Source organism: Eschrichtius robustus, chromosome 17 (assembly GCF_028021215.1).
Source record: "Eschrichtius robustus isolate mEscRob2 chromosome 17, mEscRob2.pri, whole genome shotgun sequence".
In the NCBI taxonomy this organism is placed as follows: domain Eukaryota; kingdom Metazoa; phylum Chordata; class Mammalia; order Artiodactyla; family Eschrichtiidae; genus Eschrichtius; species Eschrichtius robustus.
In genome coordinates, this window is record NC_090840.1 from 51843075 (window position 1) to 51870828 (window position 27754).

The 27754-nt window shown below is 42.1% G+C and overlaps 1 protein-coding gene across 9 annotated transcripts in view; it reads right to left on the reverse strand.

The window, feature by feature from the left end:
• Window positions 1–27754, reverse strand: part of NCALD (neurocalcin delta) — a 443801-nt gene that overhangs the window by 233774 nt on the left and 182273 nt on the right. Inside the window, exon 2 of one of the 9 annotated variants that reach the window (XM_068525736.1) lies at window positions 20955–20984. The exons of the other annotated variants lie outside the window; for them this stretch is intronic. The gene's annotated coding sequence lies outside the window, so the exon portion shown is untranslated. The remainder of the gene's footprint in view (window positions 1–20954; window positions 20985–27754) is intronic. 9 annotated transcript variants of the gene reach the window in all.

The following is a 27754-nucleotide window of genomic DNA, read 5'->3' on the forward strand; positions in this document are numbered from 1 at the left end:
ATGGTGTATCTCTCCATCTGTTTGTGTCAGCTTTGATTTCTTTCATCAGTGTCTTATAGCTTTCTGAGTACAGGTCTTTTACCTCCTTAGGTAGGTTTATTCCTAGGTATTTTATTCTTTTTGTTGCAATGGTGAATGGGATTGTTTCCTTAATTTCTCTTTCTGATCTTTCATTGTTAGTGTATAGGAATACAAGAGATTTCTGTGCATTAATTTTGTATCATGCAACTTTACCAAATCCATTGATTAGCTCTAGAAGTTTTCTGGTGACATCTTTAGGATTATCTATGTATAGTATCATATCATCTGCAAATAGTGACAGTTTTACTTCTTCTTTTCTAATTTGTATTCCTTTTATTTCTTTTTCCTCTCTGATTGCTGTGGCTAGGACTTCCAAAACTATGTTGAATAATAGTGGTGAGAGTGGACTTCCTTGTCTTGTTCCTGATCTTAGAGGAAATGGTTTCAGTGTTTCACCATTGAGAATGACGTTTGCTGTGGGTTTGTCATATATGGTCTTTATTATGTTGAGGTAGGTTCCCTCTATGCCCACTTTCTGGAGAGTTTTTATCATAAATGGGTGTTGAATGTTGTCAAAAGCTTTTTCTGCATCTACTGAGATGATCATATGGTTTTTATTCTTCAATTTGTTAATATGGTGTATCACATTTATTGATTTGCATATATTGAAGAATCCTTGCATACCTGGGATAAATCCCACTTGAACATGGTGTATGATCCTTTTAATGTCTTGTTGGATCTGTTTGCTAGTATTTTGTTGAGGATTTTTGCATCTATGTTCATCAGTGATATTGGCCTGTAGTTTTCTTTCTTTGTGACATCTTTGTCTGGTTTTGTTATCAGGGTGATGGTGGCCTCATAGAATGAGTTTGGGAGAGTTCCTTCCTCTGCAAGTTTTTGGAAGAGTTTGAGAAGGATGGGTGTCAGGTCTTCTCTAAATGTTTGATAGAATTCACCTGTGAAGCCATCTGGTCCTGGACTTCTGTTTGTTGGAAGATTTTTAATCACAGTTTCAATTCCATTACTTGTGATTGGTCTGTTCATATTTCTATTTCTTCCTGGTTCAGTCTTGGAAGGTTATACCTTTCTAAGAGTTTGTCCATTTCTTCCAGGTTGTCCATTTTATTGGCATAGCATTGCTTGTAGTAGTCTCTTATGATGCTTTATATTTCTGCAGTGTCTGTTGTAACTTCTCCTTTTTCATTTCTAATTTTATTGATTTGAGTCCTCTCCCTCTTTTTCTTGATGAGTCTGACTAAAGGTTTATCAATTTTGTTTACCTCCTCAAAGAACCAGCTTTTAGTTTTATTGATCCTTGCTATTGTTTTCTTTGTTTCTATTTCATTTATTTCTGCTCTGATTTTTAAGATTTCTTTCCTTCTACTAACCTTGGGTTTTGTTTGTTCTTCTTTCTCTAGTTCCTTTAGGTGTATGGTTAGGTTGTTCATTGGAGATTTTTCTTGTTTCTTGAGGTAGGATTGTATTGCTATAAACTTCCCTCTTAGAACTGCTTTTGTTTCAACCCCTAGGTTTTGGATCACCGTGTTTTCGTTGTCATTTGTCCCTAGGTACTTTTTGATTTCCTCTTTGATTTCTTCAGTGGTCTCTTGGTTATTTAGCAGCACACTGTTCAGCCTCCATGTGTTTGTGTTTTTTACGTTTTTTCCCTGTAATTGATTTCTAATCTCATAGTGTTGTGGTCGGAAAAGATGCTTGATATGATTTCACTTTTGTTAAATTTACTGAGGCTTGACTTGTGACCCAAGGTGTGACCTATCCCAGAGAATGTTTGGTGTGCACTTGAGAAGAAAGTGTAATCTGCTGTTTTCAGATGGAATGTCCTATAAATATCAACTAAATCTATCTGGTCTATTGTGTCATTTAAAGCTTGTGTTTCCTTTATAATTTTCTGCCTGGATGATCTGTCCATTGGTGTAAATGAGGTGTTAAAGGCCCCCACTATTATTGTGTTACTGTCGATTTCCTCTTTTACAGCTGTTAGCAGTTGCCTTATGTATTGAGCTGCTCCTATGTTGGGTGCATATATATTTATCATTGTTATATCTTCTTCTTGGATTGATCCCTTGATCATTATGTAGTGTCCTTGCTTGTCTCTTGTAATATTCTTTATTTTAAAGTGTATTTTATCTGAAATGAGTATTGCTACTCCATCTTTCTTTTGATTTCCATTTGCATGGAATATTTTTTTCCATCCCCTCACTTTCAGTCTGTATGTGTCCCTAGATCTGAAGTGGGTCTCTTGTAGATAGCATATAAATGGGTCTTGTTTTTGTATCCATTCAGCGAACCTGTGTCTTTTGGTTGGAGCATTTAATCCTTTCACATTTAAGGTAATTATCAATATGTATGTTCCTATTACCATTTTCTTAATTGTTTTGGGTTTGTTTTTGTAGGTCCTTTTCTTCTCTTGTGTTTCCCACTTAGAGAAGTTACTTCAGCATTTGTCGTAGAGCTGGTTTGGAGGTGCTGAATTCTCTTAGCTTTTGCTTGTCTGTAAAGCTTTTGATTTCTCTGTCAAATCTGAATGAGATCCTTGCTGGGTAGTGTAATCTGGGTTGTAGGTTCTTTGCTTTCGTCACTTTAAATATATCATGCCACTACCTTCTGGCTTGTAGAGTCTCTGCTGAGAAATCAGCTGTTAACCTTATGGGAGTTCCCTTGTATGTTATTTGTCGTTTTCCGTTGTTGCTTTTAATAGTTTTTCTTCGTCTTTAATTCTTGTCAACTTGATTACTATGTGTCTTGGCCTGTTTCTCCTTGGGTTTATCCTGCCTGGGACTCTCTGTGCTTCCTGGACTTGGGTAGCTATTTCCTTTCATATGTTAGGGAAATTTTTGACTATAATCTCTTCAAATATTTTCTCGGGTCCTTTCTCTCTCTCTTCTCCTTCTGGGACCCCTATAGTGCAAATGTTGGTGCATTTAATGTTGTCCCAGAGGTCTCTTAGGCTGTCTTCACTTCTTTACATTCTATTTTCTTTCTTCTGTTCTGCAGCAGTGAATTCCACCATTCTGTCTTCCAGGTCACTTATCCATTCTTCTGCCTCAGTTATTCTGCTATTTATTCCTTCTAGTGTATTTTTCATATTAGTTATTGTATTGTTCATCTCTGTTTGTTAATTCTTCTAGGTCTTTGCTAAACATTTCTTGCATCTTCTCGATCTTTGCCTCCATTCTTTTTCCGAGGTCCTAGATCATCTTCACTATCATTATTCTGTATCATTATTCTGAATTCTTTTTCTGGAAGGTTGCCTATCTCCACTTCATTTAGTTGTTTTTCTGGGGTTTTATCTTGTTCCCTCATCTGGTACATAGTCCTCTGCCTTTTCATTTTGTCTATCTTTCTGTGAATGCGGTTTTCATTCCACAGGCTGCAGAATTGTAGTTCTTCTTGCTTCTGCTGTCTGACCTCTGGTGGATGAGGCTATTTAAGAGGCTTGTGCAAGCTTCCTGATGGGAGGGACTGGTGGTGGGTAGAGCTGGCTGTTGCTCTGGCGGGAAGAGCTCAGTAAAACTTTAATCCACTTGTCTGCTGATGGGTGGGGCTGAGTTCCCTCCCTGTTGATTGTTTGGCCTGAGGCGTCCCAGCACTGGTGCCTCTAGGCTCTTTGGTGGGGCTAATGGCGGACTCCAGCAGGGCTCACGCCAAGGAGTACTTCCCAGAACTTCTGCTGCCAGTATCCCTGTCCCCGTGGTGAGCCACAGCTAACCCCCACCTCTGCAGGAGACCCTCCAACACTAGCAGGTAGGTCTGGTTCAGTCTCCTATGGGGTCACTGCTCCTTCCCCCTGGGTCCTGATGCACACTACTTTGCGTGTGCCCTCCAAGAGTGGAGTCTCTGTTTCCCCTAGTCCTGTCAAAGTCCTGCAAACAAATCCTGCTAGCCTTCAAAGTCTGATTCTCTTGGAATTCCTCCTCCCGTTGCCGGACCCCCAGGTTGGGAAGCCTGACGTGGGGCTCAGAACCTTCACTCCAGTGGGTGGACTTCTGTGGTACAATTGTTCTCCATTTTGTGAGTCACCCACCCAGTGGTTATGGGATTTGATTTTACTGTGATTGCGCCCCTCCTACCGTCTCATTGCGGCTTCTCCTTTGTCTTTGGATGTGGGGTATCTTTTTTGGTGAGTTCCAGTGTCTTCCTGTCGATGACTGTTCAGCAGTTAGTTGTGATTCTGGTGTTCTCACAAGAGGGAGTGAGCGCACGTCCTTCTACTCCACCATCTTGAACCAATCTCCAGTTCCTCCTATTTTAAAATGGTGATCATAATATCTATAGAATCAACTTCATAGAGTTGTTCTGAGGATTAGATGACCTATAGGTAAAGTGCTTAGAACAGGGGGCACGGCACTTACCAAATGCCCATCAGGTTGTTAATTATCATAAACTGTACCTTACAGTGAACACTTGAGAGTTCATTCAGCTTTCCAGGACTAATGTGTTCCAAGTAATGAAAGGTACATAGAAATAGATTTCTCACTACCCACCCACCTTGCATAAACTACTTATATTCATAACTATCCCCAAATAAAACCTGTACTGAATAGAACTTTTATTTAGCAAAGAGCTTTCATTGTCTCCTGTCATTGTTCCAATGACTCCATGAGCAAGGAGACTTGTTTCCTCTTCCAAGAGATCAAGAAAATTACCCAAGATTATACAGAATGTAAGAAGTGGAATCAGGATTTGAACCCCAGTTTTCTGATTCAAGGTTTGCTAATTGTTACAGATCATTTTTCTCCCTTCTTCCCCTGCTTGGAAATGTATTTATAGGTCCCTGACCCGATAGCACTGCAAAATATTTCCATTAAGTTTTGAAATGATTTTCACCTGCAATAACTTTTTCTGCTACTCTAGCTGCACACACCCAGTGCTGTAGAGAGGCTGTGGGTCAAACAGTTTATGATGTAAATGTCACTACCGTTGGAGCACTCTTGTCCTCAGCCCTGCCGTCCATCCAGTGGGAAGCTCTAATGGTCAACCAATATTTTGGAAAACATGAAAGAGCTGATCAAACCATGATTTATAGAGTATCTTTCCCACCCCTATCATTTCCAATGAACTGATAGGAAAATAATGAACGCAGTCAAAATAGACTAGGTAGCTATATTTTGTATTCTTATGCGTTTTGACTTAGTATAAGAAAATCCAGCTTGTTATTGTGTGTTACACATGTACGTGTGTGTGTGTGTGTGTGTGTGTGTGTGTGTGTTCAACTGAATGATTCTTATGCCTCAGATTCAGATCAAAAATAGTGATACTATATATTTATGGACTCTGAAGAGGTAGATGATTTCTTAAAATATATCTGTGTTTATGGACACAACATTGAGTCAGAAATGGTTATTCTGCAGCTGACATTGTGTTCCAACAACCAGACAGACTGAGAAGTGAGTCACCACCCGGTCAGGCACTCCATCAAAGTTCCTCTACTTGGTTGTCTCCAGGCAACAAGGGGCTCTGAGCTGCGCGTAATTAAAGCCAGATGAGCTGAAGAGGGAAGGACGGCTGATCATTAAGGTGTCAAGAAGGAGCCAGGTGGGAATGATGATGGATTGGAAACATGCATTTAGCCTTATTCTTTCCCCAAACCCCATGAAAATGAGAGTAAAAGGATTTTACTACAGGCATAAACCCACAAGGACAAAGAAAATGTGAAAAGAGACAGAAGCAATGAAATTTGGAAGCTGGAAAGCAGATGGGCAAGTGGCCGCTGACTTAACAAACCTGAAAATATGAATCCTAAGGAGATGGTGAGGAAGGGAAGAAGCAGCAAGATTTACATCGCATAACCCACAAACAGCTCAGGAACTGCCAGGACGAGGGGTTTCTGGAAGAAGGGGTTGACGCTGGGGCTAAAAGCAAGAGGAGAGTCTTCTTGAGAGACTCTCAGATGCCCAGACATCCCTCCTACGCAGCAGGACAGCTGGAGCAGATTTCACTATCTTCTCGAGTTTTCATCCCTCCCTCTGCCCCATGGTTGTGTAGTTGCTTCTGCTAGAAAGAGAACATGCATCTTCGTCTCACTGATGTTGTGTTTGGCCAATGGAGTGTGGGCAGACGTGACAGTGAACGAGTTCTGAGCCGAGGCCTTACTAGACACTGTGTGCTTCCACTTGTCCCCAAACCCCAGTTCGGTTGTGGCCACGAGAGGCTACGCCCCCAAGAGCCTGCTGGTCCAAGAAGAACGAGAGGCATGGAATGGAACAGAGCTGATCTAAGCACGCAGCCTGGATCCCAGCCCAGCAGAGCCCAGCTGACCTGCAGTCACAGGAGCTAGAAACACTGCTTGTTGCTGCAATACGCTACCGATATTTCGTGGTTATCTGTTCTTCAGCATAGTTGGCTGAGACGGTAATAGGTCCATACAAGCGGATGCTGCTGTAATACAACTAAAGTATGTGGTATTGGCTTTGGGAACAGGTCACAGGTGGTGAGGTATATATATATATTTTTATACATTGCAATATGTATGTTTTATATATTGCAATATGTTTTTATATACTGCCACATATATTGTGAGAGCTAAAAAATGATAAGGAAAATATCATAGGAGATGGAAAAATGGTGCCCATGTTCTGCAATGGCAAAACACTTGGTATGATTGTTACTGAAAGTAACTTGGAGGCTAGAAAAAATACCTAATGAACTCAGAGCCTTGAGCAAGGAGGTTTCCAGGCAGAATGTTGACAGAGGTGACTGGAGCATCCTCGGCAATCTTGGGCCACAGCACAGAAGGAATGGGCAAATATGCAAGGATTTGCGGGAGGGGTGGCAGCTCCGTGGATGGGGGGGTGGCACATGTAGGCAGAGGGAGGCTGGAGTCAGGCCGTAAGACTGAGCACAGACCCCAGACTCCCATTTCCCTAGGCTGGGGCTTCGATGATGTTTCCAGCTCGACATGGAGGCATCTGGGTTTGAAAAGGCTCTCGTGTGTGACACTGTGCGTGACCAGAACATGCTGGAACCGATGACTCCAAAACACTCTGTTCATACCATATTTTAACATTCCTGCCAGGGCCTGGTACTCAGCAATTGTTTCTTGAATAAATAAATGATCTTAAACAAGTCACTTAACCCCCCTGACTTTAGTTTCCTTGGTTTCTTCCATGGCTAAGCTCCTACAGTGGATATTTGTTCTAATCCTCAAGCTATAGGGAGGCCTGGGAACTTCTGGGAGCTGCTGGTCAGCTTTAGACAGTCCCTCAGGCATCTGCTGGCAGGGACCAAGCGGTCAGTCCCCTCCAGGCTGAGCCCCTGCTTCTCCCAAAGTCAGGGCACCACAGCCAAACTTGACTAAACCAGAGAGAAGAGAAGGATAATTTAGTTTATGTATTAGTTCTATTAAAAGCCTTAGTTTAAAGCCTTAGCCGGTTTAAAAGCCTTAGTTCTATTCTAGCAACCAAGAATCTTCTGTCATTTCAGCGGAAAGTTCTTCAGAGGGCAGTGTTAGAGCCAAGCACTTCTTAGCATCTCTGGAAGCTCTGGGCAGGAGACAAGTGGGAACTGGCCGCTGCATGGATCTGGGAGAAGGCCCCGGAGAGCTGCCCCTCCTCGTCCTCTATTCCTCAGGCAACTGAGAGTGTTAGCTGTCGTCCATGCAAAGAACGCAAATGTAAAAACCGCTAAACAGCTCACATCTTCACATGCCCACCTCACTCTGGACCAGCCGAGGATGGACCGGGCTACGCCACCACCTCTCTTTTGCGAAGCTCTGGCCTCTCCTTCTGTCTCCAGCATCTCCCTCGCCCTGAGACCTCATCTTCACGGGGCCTGGGCTGGCAGGGCCACGCTGCTTCTTGCCCCCTGGGTCCCCTGGTTGCAGGCACCGGGCAAGGCCACGCAGGCAGCGCTGATTAGACACACTTCAGCCCTCATTCTGGGAGAAATGTTCCTAATGTCCATGCCCCTGGGCCACCTCGCCCGGCCCATCTCTGATCACAGCTGCAGAGCACACTTGCTATCAGCGGGCTCGTGATGGGGGCTCCTCATCAGCTCCAAGAGCACAAAGAGGCTGAAGGGAGAGCTTAACACCTCACATGCTCTGGCTGAGGAGGGGCAGAAAGGAAGGCGGGGAGACGCTGGGCATATGCACGTTGTGATGATGAGAGAGATTTAAGTGTGGATGGCGCCGAGCGGTTTTCTGGGGCTAAGTTTTCCCAGGGTGCTAAGGGGGCAAAGAGACCTCCACCCTGTCCAGCTCTCCAAGCAGGCTGCCCACCTGCCAGCCGGGCACACGTGTCTGACAGAACCGGCTGTCGGGAAGCAGCAGCAAGACTCTTCTTTCCAGAAATCACACCTTCTCTTTCCCAATTTGCCTTCTGTCCTTCATCCCCATGATTTTTGAGGAATCTGGGTGACTGTACACGCTGGATCTCTCTAACGAGCCTGGATTTCTTTCAGGAGACTTTCGCTGCTGGCCCAGGACACTGATTTCTCACTAAGGGGAGAAGAGCTGTCAGGACAATCACGTATTTCACGTTTGGAAAAACGACAGCGTCTTTTCCAACCTGAGGCGGATGTGGGGCTGTGGCTGCCCCTCCGTCACCACCCCATCTGTCACCAGGGGAGAACAGCCACTGCTGACGGTGATATGGTCCTCGATCTGGGAGTATGCCCAGTTTAAAGAACATCAGAGGAAGCACAAGGTTGCCGCAGACCCTCTGGCGTTTTCATGATGAAAACTGAGGGACAGCTGGTGGCTATTAGGAACCCTACTTTAATCCAGCCATCTCTGTCAGCATCTCTCTTGTCTCCAATTTGGAAAGACATTGAGAATCAGGCAAAAATCTGCTTTGCACTAAGTGGTTTGTAAAATAAAGATGTCAGGGCGGTGATAACTGCCCTCTTCAAGAGCTGAAGAAATCTTGCTGTTTTGAAGTGAAGGATCAGAGACCTCAAGGAGTTCCTGCAATAAAAACAGTTTAAAAGAACCACTCATGTAGAGGAATAGGGCTTGGTCCAGAGCCTTGTTGATGACAGGCACTAGAAAAATGCATGCTGCCTTCGATGAGATGGAAGGAGGGTAACTCGGGTTGTGGCGCTTTTTATGAGATGACCACGTGGATTTTAGAGGGTACAGCCTCTCTGTCTTCCAGCACTGTGGATGGCTGACCTCTTGTTTTGACGCAGAGGGTTTTGGAATAATCACACCCAGAAGACCGTTTGTGAAATACCTGCCTTGTGCCTATGCTTCTGGTCAAAAACATTCAATGGTTCCCTACTGCCACTGGGTTTAAGTACTGTCTACTCAAGTCTGTCCATAATCTGACTCCATCGGCTCTTGGCTGCCTGTCTCCTTCTGTTCCCTTCTCTCCTCCATGCTCAGGGTCACATTAAGGGGCAGGTCAGCTACACATCCAGTCCATAAAAGATACCTAAAAAGAATGTAAATGAATGCAAGCAACATCTCCATTCTCAGTCAAAAGCCTTTGGCATTCAACAAGACAGGATGCCACAGAGGCTGGGGGTCTACAAGCTTGGAGTAAAAGACTGAGAGGCCCAGGGAGGGAAGATCTGAGAAGGGAAGGCAGGGAAGGGGAAGGCTGAGTGTGGGAAGGGAAAAAATGGAGAGGTAACTCGGCAGCTGCAAGGTGGAAAAGAAAGGCTTCAGAGAACAGCCAAACAACTTCAAATCGAAGGACTTAAACTTTTCCCTCCTTCTCCTCTTTGAAATGGTAAGTAGTGACGATACCAGGTAACACTACATCACACAGACTATGTGCCAAGGCAGTGCTGTGATTTATCTATAAAAGCTTGTTTGATTCACATCACAAACCTATCAGATAGATACTATCATTATCCCCACTTTACTGATGAAGAAACCGAGGTGCAGAGGGGTTGAGTGGCTTGTCCAAGGTCACACGACTAGTAAATAACGGAGCCAGGTCCAGTTCTAGACTCCTCTAGTCTCCATGTCCAACACCATCCTATTCGCCTTTTCTATCCACCCTACATTGCTTCCACGTTGCTACAAGTTGTGGAGGTGGAATTTTGGAGAAGACCAGAGGAAGGGAGAAGGGTCAGTTGACATATGGACTAAAACATAAAGGAAGGGATAAAGAGCTCTTACTCATAGGAAATTGACTCATGCCCTCACTCACTAAATATATATTGGAAAAATATCTACTCTAAATTCATCAAGTTGAATACATTAAATATGCACAGCTTTTTTGTATGTCTATCATATCTCAATAAAGTGTTTTATAAAAGAAAAGAGTGAAGGAAGAATGGGCTCCCCAACCTGACCGAACTGAGAAAATTAACTGTGGCTTTCAGTTCAGTACTGCACATCACAACCACAGGGCCCTCATGTCTATCTGCTCTTAAGATATTTGCGTTTACTGACCTAGATGAAGGCAGGATTTCAATTGCATCATTTCAAACTTAGCTTCTGTTTGAGACTTGGGTTCACATAATCAACTTTCATGCTCACCTGAAACTTTGATTATGTCACTCTTGATGGGTTCTCAGACCATGCCTGAGTTCATGCTGATGAGGTGGCTCATGGTGGGCCCATAGGTGGTTTCAGGATGGGGGATGGCCAGGCTGGAAAGCCCAACCATGTGATTAGAGGGTTGGGGCTTTGAGCCACCCAATAGTCACCTGACTCCAGGGAGGGAAAGGAGGTTGGTGACAGAGTTTAATCACATGACCAATAATTTAATCAATCATGCTTGCATATTGGTGTCCAATAAAAACTCTGGACACCAAAGCCTGGCTGAGTTTCCTGGTTGGTGATACACATTGAGGTGCCAGGAGGGTGATGTCTCCTGAGGACAAGGAAGCTTTGTTTTGGGGACCTTCCCAGACCTCACTTTATGCATTTCTTCATTGAGCTGGTCCTGCTCTGTGTCCTTTATAATAAAACCATGGTCATAAATATAGTGTTTTCCTGAGTCCTCTGAGTCATTCAAGCATATTACTGAACCTCAGGGCAAAGTGCAAAGCCCTGAATTTGTAGCCAGTTGGTCAAAAGTGCAGGTGGGGGCTTCCCTGGTGGCGCAGTGATTGAGAATCTGCCTGCCAAGGCAGGGGACACGGGTTCGAGCCCTGGTCTGGGAAGATCCCACATGCCGCGGAGCAAACTGGGCCCGTGAGCCACAGTTACTGAGCCTGCGCGTCTGGAGCCTGTGCTCCGCAATGAGAGAGGCCGCGACAGTGAGAGGCCCGCGCACCGCGATGAAGAGTGGCCCCCGCTTGCCACAACTGGAGAAAGCCCTTGCACAGAAACGAAGACCCAACACAGCCAAAAATAAAAATAAATAAATAAATAAAGAAGTTTTCATTAAAAAAAAAAAAAAAAGTGCAGGTGGCCTGGGAACCCCAGAGCTTATGGCTAGTGTCTGAAGGGAGGGGAGTCCTGTGGAGGACTGAGACCTTAACCTGTGAAATTTGACCTAACCCCAGGTAATTAGTGTCAGAATTACACTGCAACTCTGTAGACACATGGTTAAGAAAGACAGACATAGACCCTGGCCTTCATGGGGCTCACAGCCTAGCCAAGATGGCAGACACGCACTAAGCAATTCATGTGGGGAAGCTTTGTTTGAAGTGAATTATAGGGCATGGTGGGGCCTATGGCAGAAGGAGCCCCTGGCACCTAGGGACATAGCAGTGGACCTGTCTCTTATTCATTTACATTTTGCAACAATGAGGATGAAGACTTGGCCTTCACAGGTGCTCGATCAATTATTCCTAAGGTCAATGGAATAACACAACACTTTGTTCAGGACAGAACAGTTTCTACCCAGAAAATTCCTAGGTGAGTGACCCCTTTTCTCACTCGCCCAGATGGGTCATGCCACACGGAAACCAGGAACATCCTTGCCCCTGAGGGCCTTCTCATTTCCCCTGACCTCTTTTGGCTTGTCTGCTCTCTGCTTTTCTTTCTTTCTTTTTTTTAATTTGGCCTCGCCACACAGCTTGTGGGATCTTAGTTCCCCAACCAGGGATCGAACCCGGGCCCCGGCAGTGAAAGCACTGAATCCTAACCACCGGACCACCAGGGAATTCCCTGCCCTCTGCTTTTCTTTTCCTTCTCAATGCATCCCTCCCACTTCCCCCCTTTCCTCATTCATTCTCATTCCCTCTCTCTCTTTCTCCCTCTCTCTCTCTCTCTCTCATCAGAGAAAGCCAGTCTCACTTACGGGGGCAGCAATCATCCTCCTCCTTCAGTCTAAAGGACAGCTACATTGTTCTGCGCTAACAATCAATAGTGATTTGGATGTGAACGGAGAAGATGAGAGGACAGAGGAAGAGAAGACAGAATTGGGGCCAGAATTCTCCCCCCACGGTGCTCTGGGCAGGGCCCGCAAAGTGATCCCATTAGCACCTGAAATGAAGCCTGCCTGCCACTCCTGGTGGCGTAAGTAGACTGGAAGACTTAAACTTGTGCTACAGATAATACAGAAATTAGACTCATCATTATCACCGTAAATCTGAATACTGAGCCCTGACTCTGTGCCAGGCATGGCTCTAGAGTGACAATTAATGTTTTCATACATGATTATTCCAGAAAGGTTAACCCTTGCTCCAGTAAGTGGCAAAGCTAGGACAAAGAGTCCTATCTCTGAAATGGTCTATCTACGGCTTCATCCGAGTCCTTGATCCCCTCTGAGCCTCATTTCTTTATCAGCAAAATGAAGCTTAGAACCGTGTTCCAAGGTCACACAAATAGCCAACAAAGGAGCCAGGACTTAGATCATGTGACCCTGAGCCCAGAGACCTTTCATCCACCCCACAGCTCCCTCTGTCCTCTTTCAAATCACTGCTGTCTTCTGCCAAGTGACTAAATGGCAGGAACAATAAATGTCATGAGAGAGAAGAAAAACTTTCAAGAAGAGGTGTCCCCAAATGCCTCATACAGTTAATTAAATGGGCATTTAGAGATGGAACAATAAAGTCCCCAGACCTAGTTTTATGTTTTTAATGGGAAGGAAGATGTGGGTTCTGGGGAAACAGAAGGGAAATGCTTTCCATGGATGCCCAACGTATCCCTTTTGTGGAGAAGGCAAATGTGAGTACATACAACCTCACAAAAAGTTTAGACTTAATGGGCCTATGTCAGAGGCCACACAAAACAGGAGGTAAGCTGATGCACAAGAAGTTACCCTCATAAAAAAAAAAAAAAAGTCATAGTGATTAATAATTAGAAAGCTGAGACACCGGGGATCTAAAATTGGGCTTTTATCCATTCGTTCATTTAGCAAATACAGGCAGTGAGTTAAGGGATCTAGGAGATACAAAGTTTATGGGCTTCCCTGGTGGCGCAGTGGTTAAGAATCCGCCTGCCAATGCAGGGAACACGGGTTCCATCCCTGCTCTGGGAAGATCCCACATGCCGCGGAGCAACTAAGTCCGTGTACCACAACTACTGAGCCTGCGCTCTAGAGCCTGCGAGCCACAACTACTGAGCCCACGTGCTGCATCTATTGAAGCCCACGCGCTCTAGAGCCCGTGCTCCACAACAAGAGAAGCCCGCGCACCGCAATGAAGGGTAGCCCCTGCTCGCCACAACTAGAGAAAGCCTGCACACAGCAATGAAGACCCAACACAGCCAAAAATAATAAATAAATATAAATAAATAAATTTATAAAAAAAACAAAAACTAAGTTTAACAACACAACAGGCTCTGCCCTTAAGAAACCTGGGCTCACATACTTATGAAAACTTCCAATAAAACATAAAGCAGTGCTTTAGAAACCAAACAATTCTTAATATAGTTTCAATGAAATATGATAATGAGGGGGAAATGGCCAAGCACAGAGGTAGCAAAATCAAAAGTCTGTGTTTTAAAACATCAAAATAATTAGAGATCTTGAGACAACTGACAAAATTTATATCTAGACTGTGGATTAGATAGTAGTCCTATATCAATGTTAAATTTCCTACTTTTGTAATGTGGTCATGAAAGAGAATGTGCTTGATCTGAGAAAATGCACACTCAAGTATTTAAGGGAATGGGGTGTGATGTCTCCAAGTTACTGTCAAATAGTTCAGAGGAAAATATACACAAACACACACACATGCACACACACACAGTGCGGGAAGAGGGGAGAGAAAATGACAAAGCAGAGATTCCAAAATGTAAAAACACATGTAGAATCTAAGTAATAGAATTAGAACTATTTATACTATACCTGAAATTTTTCACTAAGTTTAAAATTATATGATAATTTAAGCGTCCCCAAATCCCCTTAATTGACACAATGGATAAACCACAGCTACTAATGGAGCATCACCTAACCCCAAAGAGGTTCCTTCTGGCTGGTGCTGCGCCTGCATCATGCTTTTTCCCATCTTCTGCAACCAAAGCACAGGAAAATCTCAGGCTGGTTGCATGCCAAGCATGGAAGGTAACATGTTTTATTTAGAATGTGGGTCAAATGACTATGTTTAAATGAACCAACTCAAGCCAGTTTCTTGAAGAGTTTATCCAAACACAGCTGGTAGAAAGAAACACCTTAATCAGAGCGGGACTATCCAAGTCACAAAAATGATTAACCCCCGACTGTCCTTGAGTTACAGCTGCTGCAGCAAACATACACCAAAGGCAGTGTCTTTGAAATACTACAGCAATGCAGGTATGTATTTGCATACATTGTATACACAGGTTGTGAGGAGGAGAGAAAGAGAAAAAGAGAGACACCTACCATTATGGACTATAAGACATTGCTTACTTGGATGACAGCCAAGAAATAACATAAACAAACAGTTAAATTCTGTAGTCCCGTACTTGACTTCACAGGACGGACAAGAAAAATGATTGAAAGAAGAACATGCTTTACAACACAGAAAACCCTTTTACCTAACCCATACCATCATGCCCAGCTGGAAGGATATAATCATGTAACATGTAACATGTAACAATTAAACTTCATTCTCATTTCATCCTAAAAACACATTTTACCCAGAGTTCATTGTGCAGCTTAATAAAACATAGAAATACCAATTGGGGAAAAGCTAAGTTCTGAACAAGACATATTTAAATAAAAATTTAATGCTTTTTTTTTCCCTCCAAAGAAAGAAATGAAAACAGGAAAGGTTTCCTCCTTAATGAATCTTCGAGATAAACACAAACACTGTAGTTAACCTACTGGGATTTATGAAAGTAATTTTGATCCTTGCATTATTGAAAGGGATCTAGTTCTGGTATACTCTAAATCTAATTCAACAAACAAGGAAAAAAGTTTTAAAATGAACAATGCAATCAAATATAGACATTCTATTTAGATACAATAATGTTAGCATAACAAGCGAGTTAAAAAAAAAAAAGGGGGGAAAATAATTATTAAACAGATGGGTGGTGAAAAGAAAAGTTGTTTCTTTTTTAAATGCATAAAGCCTTAATTTGAAGCCAAGCAGAGACGAAGATAAACAAAAAGTTGCCCTTCCCAGCCAAAGGGCATCCTACCCAGGAAATCAAGTGAAATCAGTCTGAAATACTGACTGCAGTTAATGAAATTAGTATTCCGATGCCAAACGAAATATTAAAGCAAGTTCCCTATTTTTAGGGCTTTGTATCTTGGTGGTTGTATGATGAATCAGGACGTGTCTTGACAAACTCACTAGCAGCCCGGAGGATATTTGTTTTCCTACCAAAAATGGTTGGAGTCTCCTAAACCGTGGAACGGACATAAAGTGATCAGAGCACTTGAGGAATCTGACTCAACTACTGAATCAGAAGAACAGTCAGGGGCTCAGGGCTAAGGGCCTGACACCTTGTCTGGCCATACAGGAACCTGCTGGGACACAGTGCTGGCAGTCAAAAGATTAGGCAGCACTTTGTCTGCGGTCGGCAAGGCATATTATACAGCTGCACTGAGAAAAAGTAGGGGGTTCCAGAGCTGAGACCTTACTAGCCTGTCAGAATGGGTGCCCCAGGCTGGAATCTAGTAGGTCAGGGCCCCCCACCAGCAAAGGTCCTCACTTAGAATCTGGTAAATCCCTCCACTATCACCTGAAAGATGTGCATTTCTCTACATCTCTTCTCCTTCTGTCATGGGACCCCAGCAACACCCAAGCTATTTTAACCTCTGTGTCAGGATATCTCCAAGCTCCAGTGGTGTGATCCTACGTGAGGCAAATTTCACCTCTCTGGGCCTCAGTCCCCCCACCTATGAAATGAGAGGGTGGGACCCAATGATCTCCAAAGGCTTTTGCAGATCTAAAAATGGCATTACAATGTGCAGTTCTAGATTCCAAACCCAGAGAAAGTAATTTGGGGCCCTCCACAGTCTTGGCTGTGGGTGCTAGCAACCAACATATATATATTTTTTAACATCTTTATTGGAGTATAATTGCTTTACAATGGTGTGTTAGTTTCTGCTGTATAATAAAGTGAATCAGCTCTACATACACATATATCCCCATATCTCCTCCCTCTTGCGTCTCCCTCCCACCCTCCCTATCCCACCCCTTTAGGTGGTCACAAAGCACCAAGCTTATCTCCCTGTGCTACGAGGCTGCTTCCCACTAGCTATTTGACATTCGGTAGTGTATATATGTCGATGCTATTCTCACTTCGCCCAGCTTCACCCTCCCACCCCATGTCCTCAAGTGCATTTTCTATGTCTACCTCTTTATTCCTGCCCTGCAACTAGGTTCATCAGTACCAATTATTTTTTTAGATTCCATATATATGTGTTAGCATATAGTATTTGTTTTTCTCTTTCTGACTTACTTCACTCTGTATGACAGACTCTAGGTCCATCCACCTCACTACAAATAACTCAATTTCGTTTCTTTTTATGGCTGAGTAATATTCCATTGTATATATGTGCCACATCTTCTTTATCCATTCATCTGTCGATGGACAGTTAGGTTGCTTCCATGTCCTGGTTATTGTAGATAGTGCTGCAATGAACACTGTGGTACACGACATTTTTTTTGAATTACGGTTTTCTCAGGGTATACGCCCAGTAGTGGGATTGCTGGGTCGTATGGCAGTTCTATTTTTAGTTTTTTAAGAAACCTCCATACTGTTCTTCATAGTGGCTGTATCAATTTACATTCCCACCAACAGTGCAAGAGGGTTCCCTTTTCTCCACACCCTCTCCAGCATGTATTGTTTGTAGATTTTTTGATGATGCCATTCTGACTGGTGTCAGGTGATACCTCATTGTAGTTTTGATTTGCATTTCTCAAATGATTAGTGATGTTGAGCATCCTTTCATGTGTTTGTTGGCAATCTGTATATCTTCTTTGGAGAAATGTTTTTATCTGGCCAAATCTCACAATTGTGTCTAGTTGGCCAAAGGTGGACCATAAGCCTCCCCAGCAGCTCTTAGGAAGCCTATACCCCTGTCACCATAACCTCAGAATGCTTGTGGATATTCATTTTTAGAGCATAATTGGTCATATAAACTGGAGCTTAGTTATGACACCACTGAACATAGGGAGCAGTTCAGGACAAGGAGGGACCTTCTCGGAGCTCATTCACGGGAGGTGTGTTATTAAAGGACTGAGAAGGATAAATTACAAAGATGTTTTAATGCCTTAAGGAATAATAAGAATAGTAGCTAGTATCTGTTGCCTGTTTACCATATGCTAGGACCTGTTCTAGGGTCTCTGCATGATTATCTCACTACATTCTCCTCTCGGCCCTGTAAAATGGATTGTTATCCTCCATGCGCTCAAATAGATAAGGAAAATGGGCCCAGAGAGGATAAATAACTCACCCAAGGACACTCAGAACTAGAATGTGAACCCAGGCAATCTGGTTTCAGAGCCACCATGCTTCAAACAAGGTTTCATTTTAAATACAGCTGTACACTGTATGCAGGACATTGGCCCCTTGACCTTCTAGTCTGCTTTTAATGTTTTAAACTTATTTGGAAACAATTCCAAACATATAGAAAAGTTGCAAAAACAGTACATTTGAACCATTTAAGAGTAAGTTGCTGGCATTCTGCCTCATCACCTCCAGGAAGGCTTTAGTGTATTTATTCTGTAACTGCAATGCAACCATGGAAATCTGGAAATTAACACTGAAACACTGTTGTCATCTCAGCCTCAGATGCCACCTAGGTTTACCCACGTGTCCCAGTCACGTGTTTTCGAGCAAAAGGAGCCAGCTCAGCATCACAGATTGCACTGAATTGTCCTGGCTCTTTAGTCTCCTTCAATGTGCAACAGCCTCTGGATCCTTCCTTCACTTTCATGACCTTGGCATTTTTTAAAGATTGCAGGCTAGTTATTTTAAAGAATGGCCCTTTGATTTTTGAGGTTTTCTGTTGAAACCTCATGGTTAGATTTGGGTTTAGACCATCTTTGGCAGGAATATCACAGAAGTGATGCTGTGTTCTTCTCACTGTACTCACCAGGTGGCACATAATTTTTACTTGTTCCATTACTGGTGATGTTCACTGGAGAAACCTGGCAGACCCACCAGTGTAAATTACTCTTTCTTTGGTGATTTATAAGTATTTCATAAGAAGGCATTACGAGACTGTAAATATGCCATTCCTCAAGAAACTTTCTAGTTATTTGCTTGTTTGTTTATATTAACATGGACTCATAAATTCCTGTTTTATTCATTAGGTTACAATCTGTTATCATTTTTTATGCTCAAAGTACCCCAGATTTGGCCAGGAGAAGACCCTTTAAGCCAACTTCCATGTTATTTAGAAAACAGTATCTGGGCACTAGCTTTGCTCATAACTATTGCTCATTGCTTCCACTGCCCTCCCTGTCCCCAGTGTAGACATCCTCTTCACCCCTCTCTGACTTCAATACCCTCCTCACCCCACTTGGGCTCCAACATCCTTCCTGAGCCACCTCAGCCTTCCTCCCATGATGCCCACCTGCTGGGCCCACTGAATATCCCTTGATCAGCCCTATCTAATGGCTTTGGGACTGGATTGTTCAGAAGGACAGAGAAAGAGGAATTAGCTGCCTTTAGATCACCATGTTTGCTAATTCTTTCAGGTTCACAGGAAGGAACACTAAAGGACTCCCACATTATTAATTTCCATTTTTCTGTACATTTCCATCGAGATGCTCCAGGGCCCACCATACTGTTCTGTTGACTAGCCTGGCCAGTTTCCAAAAATAATGGCAACACCTGAGAGAACAAAATTTATTGAAGTAGCTGCTGGAAGACTTTTAAACATCAAAATCAGAGTTCCTTCACTCTTTTAAGAGCAGAATGCAGTGAAGCACACTGCCCCTGACCCATTTTTCAGGGGGGAAAACATTAGTTCAAGCATTTAAAGTTAAAAAAAAAAAAATCATTTAATTTACTAGTATAACTGTTTTAAATGTGGGAGTAACATGAGTACAGGGGAAAAAAAAAAAAAAAGGAAACAGCACAGCATGGAATCTGGAGTTGTTCAATTCAGAACTGATGCCACCTGTGTCACTTAATCACTGAATGACCTTGGGCAAGTCACAGGACCTCTGTGTACCTTGGTATCCTATTTGTAAAATGAGGAAGTGATAGAAAAGTAACAATAATAATCGTAAATTGGATCATTTCACTTCCCTGCTTTTTAAACCCCCCAAAGGCTTTTCACTTTTCTAAACTCTTTACCTTGGCCTTGAGGACCCTTCATGGTTCTTATCTTATTTCACTTTTACCCTAATACGGTCTGATCATTCTGACTTGATTCCTATTCTTTGAATATACCAAGCTCTTTCCCTCCTTGGGGCTTCGCACTTGCTGTTTCCTCTGCCTGAAACACTCTTTTTGTCACTAAGGCCTCAGCCCAAATGTCACTTCCTCAATTTAAAGCCAGCCTCTTCCACCTCAGGCACCGACCATTATACTACCCTGTTTTATTTTCACAGTAGTAGCCATCGCTGTCTGATGATCATATTTATTGGTTTATTTCATCATTGTCTATGGCTCCCACTAGAATATAAGAATATGAATATAGTTATTCTGGTTGCATCCCCAGCATCTAGGACAGTGGCTGACACATAGTAGGTGTACAGTAAGTATAAATGACATAAACAAATGAACGGCAGCTTTTTACAGGCTTTATGAGTATTAAATGAGATAATAAAAGTAAAATATTTATCACAGAACCTGGTACATAGTAAATCAACAATCTGTGGTATAATTAAAATATCAAGGAACCCAAGTTCTAGTCTTGGCTCTTTCTTCAATTAGCAGGATGATTTGGGGCAAGCCATACATTCTCTGAGCTGTAATTTCTCATCTTAAATCCTGTGGGATGGATTAGAGCATCTCAAGGTCTCTTCCAGAATTAAAAGTTCCACGATTTTGCATATCTAATGGTCAAAGTTTCCAGCCTTGCCCAATGGTAACTGAACTACTGTTGCCTTAGTAGCAACTCAAAAAGGCTAATTGTGGTGTTGCTTGAGTATTTCAGTTTCCATTTGCTAACTATACTTTCAGCTCAAGTTTACAAGGGGTTTCTAGGCAACTCTGCAAAGTTCCTGCATTTTCCAGTGTGCCTCAACTCTTCCCCCTACCCTAATTTCCAGGCACAAAACAGAGGCTGGCTTTAACACGCATCTGACCTGAACCATAAAGAAAGATTTATCAAAATAGAACTTGGGAAAATTTCAGAAAGAGCAGTAAAAGTTTGGCATTTCACCCAGATATTCCTAGTGGAATTTCTGGACCCTGGGTAGAAATTTACAATCCTGAAGACATCAGTTCATTTCCAAAGAGAGAGCACCTAGAAACATTATTAAAGCAGAGAACCAAACTGTGGATCATTCATTTTGTTATTTCCAAGAAAAATGCAGTAGCCTATACTACCCACTCAAAAGCCCATGACGATCTCCTCAGTGACTCTGAACTCAGTGATTTAGTAATCATCCACCCTTGAGAAATGACTCCTGGGCAACAGGTTAAAAACAAAGCAATGTGTCTCACAGACAAAGCTGTATCGTGGCAGAGTGTGCCAAACTCAAGTTGGGAGCCCGCATTCATCTTTTACCTTAATAGTCCAATAGAATATATGATCCATCTGCAAAAAATAAATACAGAAGAAAAAGGATAAACATGTCTTTCCATTCAGCTTGCTCTCATTCCTTGATTGCTTATGCCAATCAAGCCAATTTGGCTGCTGTTCTGTTTGGTAACTGGCTTCAATCAAATCCCTTTTAGTGCTTCCAGTACTCTGCTTCCCTGGTTAGTACCTGGAAAATCTCCTTCCATTTAATTGACTTAACCAAAGTCAGTTTCCGCAGCAGGGCCAGACACGAAAAGCACGGTTCCCTATCATCATTGCAAAATGTCACCAGGAGAAAGGATCCCTCTGATTTAACGCTCCTGTTGTGTAACAGCAATCTCACCCTCACCCTCTTCTCCTGCAACATATGACGAAAATAAAGGGTTGAAGACTTGTTACCCAAAGTCCCTAGACCAGCAGCAATGGCAACACCTTTGAGCTTATTAGAAACTTGAAATCTCAGACACTTCTCCAGACCTACTGAATTAGAATTTTCATTTACAGGATCTGCAGGTAATTGACATGCACATTAAAGTTTGCGAAGCATTAAGTTAGAATAATGCCTTTGAGGTGTTTATTTCAAATGAAATAAACTTATTCCCAATCAGTTCCTATTCATTTGGGAAGAAGGGAAATAGATTATTAGGCTTGTTTGTCTTCGAGCAGCTGATAGTTAACCCTATGGGGACTTCTTCTAATATTATTTTGGTCTTAGGATTTATTTTCCCTTTTTATGTGATAGGATTTCTCATAATCCTGGAGCATGGTAAGAAAACCAGATGTATTAAACAATACCCAGGGGTGTGCTGGTAAATTGATTTTCTGGAGGGAAAAGCCCTGATTTGTACCATTTGCCGATTTCCATGCTGTAAATGTTCATTCATGATCAATTTAAAGCTACCAATGACTTAACAACTGCCATGAAACATTCCAGAAAATTTAATAATTGGCTTTTACAAACTGTTATGAACTACTTTAACACCACTGAAAGATTCTCAAAAAAGAAACCTCTTTTCAAGTCATGGCCACTCCATGCTGGAACCTATGTATGATACGACGTCAGCCTGGACTTTCTAAACATCCTTCTCATTATGACGTTCATGCCTCTGCTCCAGAACCTAAGAAGCTCCCCTATTAATCACTGAGTGCACACATCTAACCTCCTTTTCTGTTTTTCACAACCCCCCCTCATTCCTCATACCCCATTTCTCCCACTCCATCTCCTAGTTCTCCCGAACATACTCCACATTCCCCACTTCCGTTTCCTGAAAGGCATCAATTCTTGAGGTCATGCTCGAGGAAACATATTACCCCAGCTGCTGCTGGCATCTCACTTCCAACAACGAGGCATAAGACCGCACAGGGTAGAACTGGCACAGCAAGTGGCAGATGGAGAAGTGGAAAGAATCTGAGTGTTAACATCTCTTAGCTGCTGAATCAACCTTCCCGGAAGTCACCCTTCTCGCAGACTTTCTGTTAGAGGAGCGAATGAATATCTAGCTTTTACACCTGCAACCAAAAGCAGAACTAACAGTAGGCTGAGATAGAAAGTTCGTTGATGGAATAACAAGCCACATCACTGTGAACCCAAGTGAGGCCATCACCAACACAGCCTGCAGTGGTTCCTGCCAGCCCTATAATCTGAGGAAGAGAGAAACTATCTGAAAGATACCAGTGGGGAGTTGACCATGACAACAATATGTTACGGTAGTTCATAATCTCACTGAATCTTAGATATGGAAAGGATCTTAATGGCTTTATAATTTTACTTCCCACCAAAGGCATCCATGACAGGTAATTATCAGCCTTTTAAAATGAATGGGAATTCATATTCTTCCAAGGCAGTGTATTCTATTTGAGTATTTATTCTATTTATGATTTTAAATTCTCTGTGACAAGCTAAAATATGCCTTCGTGTAATTTCTCGTCACTAGTCATGATTCTCCTCCCTTGAACCACACATGAAAAGACCTTGAGATATACGAAACTATCGATCATGGCTTGTCTCTTCTAAGTATCTTCTTCCCCACCTTCCAGACCTCTCACCACCTCTTATCCATGGATAGAAGGACAGAGTACAATGGCATGCCTCTAGACAGATCCCTACACACTGACATCAGCCCACAGCAATCTACTTTTTTTGCACACAATGTTCAGTCTGTTACAAATCTAAATTTTCTCTAACTTGACCATAAGAATATAGTATTAGTCAAGGTAACACCAGCTGCTTTAACCAGACTTCAGTGGCTTAATCCAATAGAAGTTTATTTCTCCTTCACAAAGACTCAAAGCTCTGACTGGTCTCAGGATTCAGGATTCAGGGTCTCAGGATCTCACTCTCTTATGGCTCTACCAACTTCAACACCTGCCTTCCAAAGCCACCACGGAAACAGAAAGAAGTAAGAGGACCTGGTAAAAGGTGTGGTTATGTCCAAGTCTGGAAGTGGCGCACATCACTTCTACTCACATTCCATTGGCTATAACCCAGTGAGATGCCAGTGTGTGACTAAAAACACATGCCTAAGAAACATATTTAGCTGTATGACCAGGAGGAAAAGGACACAATCCTGGTGAGCAGCCAGTCAATTTCTGCCACAAATACCATATGAAAACATCTGTCTAAATGTCTAAATATTTACAGAAATCCAAATTATCCATAAGGACAAAGAAGGACTTGCCTAAAGTGGAAAGACAAAAAGTGGAGTCCCACAGGAAAACAGGTATGACAGCACATTCTGTATATTTCATAAAAATAGAAACTATTTTGGCATGGAATGGGAAACGCCTAAAAAAGATTGCTTCCCAAGGGTTTCCTAAAGAGTGTACTAGGAAAACTCATTTCCTCCAAAGCATAATAAAAGAGCAACAGTAAGTCAAAAGTAATAACACTCATTTTTAGAAAATATTTTCTGTGGCCTGAATTATTTATAAGGAACAGCAATGCTGTACTATGTTATTCTCAGAACATTATTCATATTTATTCATTATTTAATAATATGAAGCAGAAAATCATAAAGAGTAAATTGATAGATTTAACTACGTAAAAATTAAGCTTTGGTATATCAACAAACAGTATAAAAATTAGGAAAATATTTGCAATGATAGTGACAAAGAGCTAACATTCCTAAAAATATAAAGAATTCTTGCAAATAATGAAATAATGAAAAGTAAATACTTTAATGTATTTATTTTCAACAAATAAAATAAAGAGCATGATTAGACAATTCACAAAACATAAATTATCATTATAATAAGATATTTGACTCAACAGCAATCAAAGCAAAAAAATGGAAAAAAGTTACCCATTTTTAACTGATCAAGTTGGTAAAAACTTCTTTTAAAGGACAGTATCTATGTTGACAACAATGTGTTAAACCTAGCATTCTCATCTAGAACTGTTTGCCATCGGCATGAAGAGGCTTACAATTCCTTTCTGACCCACAAAATTCGTATTTGGGAGTCTACCTTAAAAGGAAAATCACAGAATCTTCTCTGTTAGGATGTTCATCATAACATTATTTCTAATAGTGAAAATGAAAATATCCATTGCTGAAATAAATTATGGAGCATTTATACAAGAGAATACAAAGTACCCATTAAAAGTTGTACTTCTGAAAAATATTTAATAACACAAAATACTGTTATGTGGAAAAAACAAATTAGGAAGCAAAATAATACATATTGCATGATGTGTTCCAATTTTACAGAACACATGAGTGTGTTCAGTAGTATATGATAACACATGTATATAACAAGTAGTTGGAATGCTTGATGAAAAGAAAGAACTAGAGCTTTCCAAATAACTGCTGAAATTTTCTGGAACAAACTAAATTCTAATTATTTCCACTTCTTATCTATCTGTTCGTGATAACATGGTGCTTACTAGGATCTTAAAACCTTAAAATTTTACCATTGGGCCTTGAACAGTGTTATAAACCACAACAGAAGCTGCTAAGGTGTGTGCTTAACTCCCCTTTCTCCAAGAGGAGGGGAGCAAACAGAATCAAGGAATTTAAAGATGTTTATTAGGGAACACTTAAGTGCTTCTTCACCACATTTTGGTGTGAAAACAAAATGACTCCAGGATCACTTCTTGTTATGGTACGGAGGTCTTTCTTCCTGGGGAACCCCTGCCTGGACGGGACAAGAATCCTGGGGACCCTCATTCAACCCAAGTAGTCAGATGTGGTTACCGTCCCTTGGCAAAGGAAGAGGTAGAAAGTTGGATGCAGGGGTTGAAATGTCCCATTCTCTGCCACTGTAGACAACCCACAGTGACACAGTGCTAAAGCAGAATCTAGTACTCTTGCCAGGGCCTGTCAACTAGCAGGTGGCCCAGAACCCGAGGGCCTAAGGTGTCACCCATGCTAGTCAGAGTCATGGGAACTGAGGCCCAGTTAGACAACTGAGGGTGAGGATTCTCTCCCAGCCTCACTTTCTTGGACACACTCCTCCAAAGCAGGCCTGGTTTCCCAGCATTAGAGCAGCTTGTTGATACAGCTCTTGCAATTTACACACACACACACACACACACACACACACACACACTGAACCATTTTCAGGTTCTACCATCAGAACATCCCCTCTGACAGCTCTGGAGTATGGAATCCAGATTGCTAGCCAGGAAAACAAGTTAGATCCTCAAAGGGAAATAGAATATAGAGGGTGGCCCTTTAAGAGACCGTATGCAAATCTGCCCATCACTCCACCCAGGAGCCATTCACTTCTGCATAATAATGTGCTGGAGAATCTATGACCACCTCTGTTCTTCTATACCTCCAGTTTTCTCCCCAAACTCTCCTGTTACATTCTCAGAAGAGTAGCTTGGTGTTTGCTTGGTATCTACACAACTAAAGGGGACTACTCGAGTGGGTCTTCCCAGAATCAAGAAGTTTTCTTTCCAGGTGAAGAATCACAAAAACTGGAAACAGAAACGGCCAACAACTTTAAAGGACAGTTTGTCTTGCTTAAAAGAAGAAGAAGAAATTTAAGTTCCCCCTTCACCAGGCCCCCTGTAGCTTAGAGCAACTTTTCTGGATACAACAAGGAGATCAATACATAATTTTTGTGACAAATAGATTTTTCCATGCTGGAGTTTTAACCATCTAGAACTAAGTCATGGTAAATGAAGGTCATCTCTCTGAGGTCAGTGGTTGAGACCAAGGCACTGCCTAGAGTGCTGTGCTGTTGAAGCTCAGTCTTCTTATCTGTAAGGTGAGTCATAATGCTACCTGAGTCTTAACAGAAGACTCACCCCAAAACCCTCCACACACTTTTATGTAAAACAAACAAAAAACAACCAACCAAAAAAGCCCAAATGGCATGTGCTTTCTACACTGTGCTCTTCAAAGTCTATCAGTGACTTTCCCCTCCAAATAAAATATCAGCAAACCCCAAAATGTAAATAGAGAGAACTGATGAACATGTTCCTGAAGCAGCTTGTTTGATGCTCCACAGCCTGATGAAAAAGACCTGATAGCAACGTGTAATTTAAGCATCTCTGGGTCCCCAGGTTGCTTTGGAATACAGTCCTAGGTGAACTGTGATTGATTCTACTGTGTTCACAGGAGGGACAGCAGGTTGAAGCTTCCATTGGTTCATTCGTTAAACCACCTTGGAATTTGCCAACATGGGCTTTCTCTGCACATGAGAAAAGCACCCAGGGCAAAGCTGAACACACCACCTGTCTCGTTAGATCTGGTGACATACAGAACCATTTGTTCTGTTCTCAGCACATAGCTAAAGATATTTTTAATTTAAAAAAAATAAGGTGCCATCCAAATGATATCTCCATTTTTATCTAAACCGAGCTCTTCTAACCCGTTATCACATTAAGGGGAGAAATCTCCCGTCTGCATTAGCTGATGGACCTACTTCCCAGAATGGACAGAGGAGTCTGGGTGGTTTGTCTTATTCAAGATTATGTTCTCCTGTCTGAACAGTCTCAATCGGATTCCCCTATAATTAGCCATGATGATAATGATACTATGTTACCAACATAATTTTTAACCTTTCAAAGCCCTTCAATGCTGTCTGCAGTGGTATCCAACCCCAACACCTCCCCTCCATGGACTCACCCACCTACCCATCCCCCAGATACCCACTGCTCCATCCACCCACCCATCCATCCATCCACCCACCCATGCATCCATAAAAAATAAAAATAAAAAAAATAAAAGATAAAAAAAAGCCCTTCAATGCTTATTTCATTTGACCATAAAAGAAATCCTGAAAAGGACGCAGGTTGGGGAAAGTATTAATTACATTAATTATCATCTCTTTTAAAGAAGACATAAGTAGAGCCCAGGTTTGCCAACTCCTAGGTGGGCCCACCGGCTATGAGAGACCAGGACAGCTTCTGCTGGCAAAACAAAAAGCTTCAGGACAAACCTCAGGAGGACTTTTAAATTTCTTCCAATATGAAGCTTCATCCTTGATAATTAACACCAGATAATGGATGATATTTCATTGCATTTTGTGACACATCTAGAATTTACCGAGCGCGTTCACATATTAGATTGAATCACATGAAGTTGCCAATATTTGGCTCTTTTTGACTTTCAAAAGCAATTTCATATGATTTGCCCTAATGCTTTACAAATTTCAGCCTTCTGTAGAATAAATAGGTCCAAGCTGTTAAGTTTATTTCAGATCTGGAAAATGTAAACAGCAGGAGTAAATCTAATTACATGCGTGTGTTTATAGATAATAAAGCATAAATCATTTGGCTTAGCCATTTAGGTACAATTCCCAAAGTGCTCTCAGAATATAAACAAACAAACAAA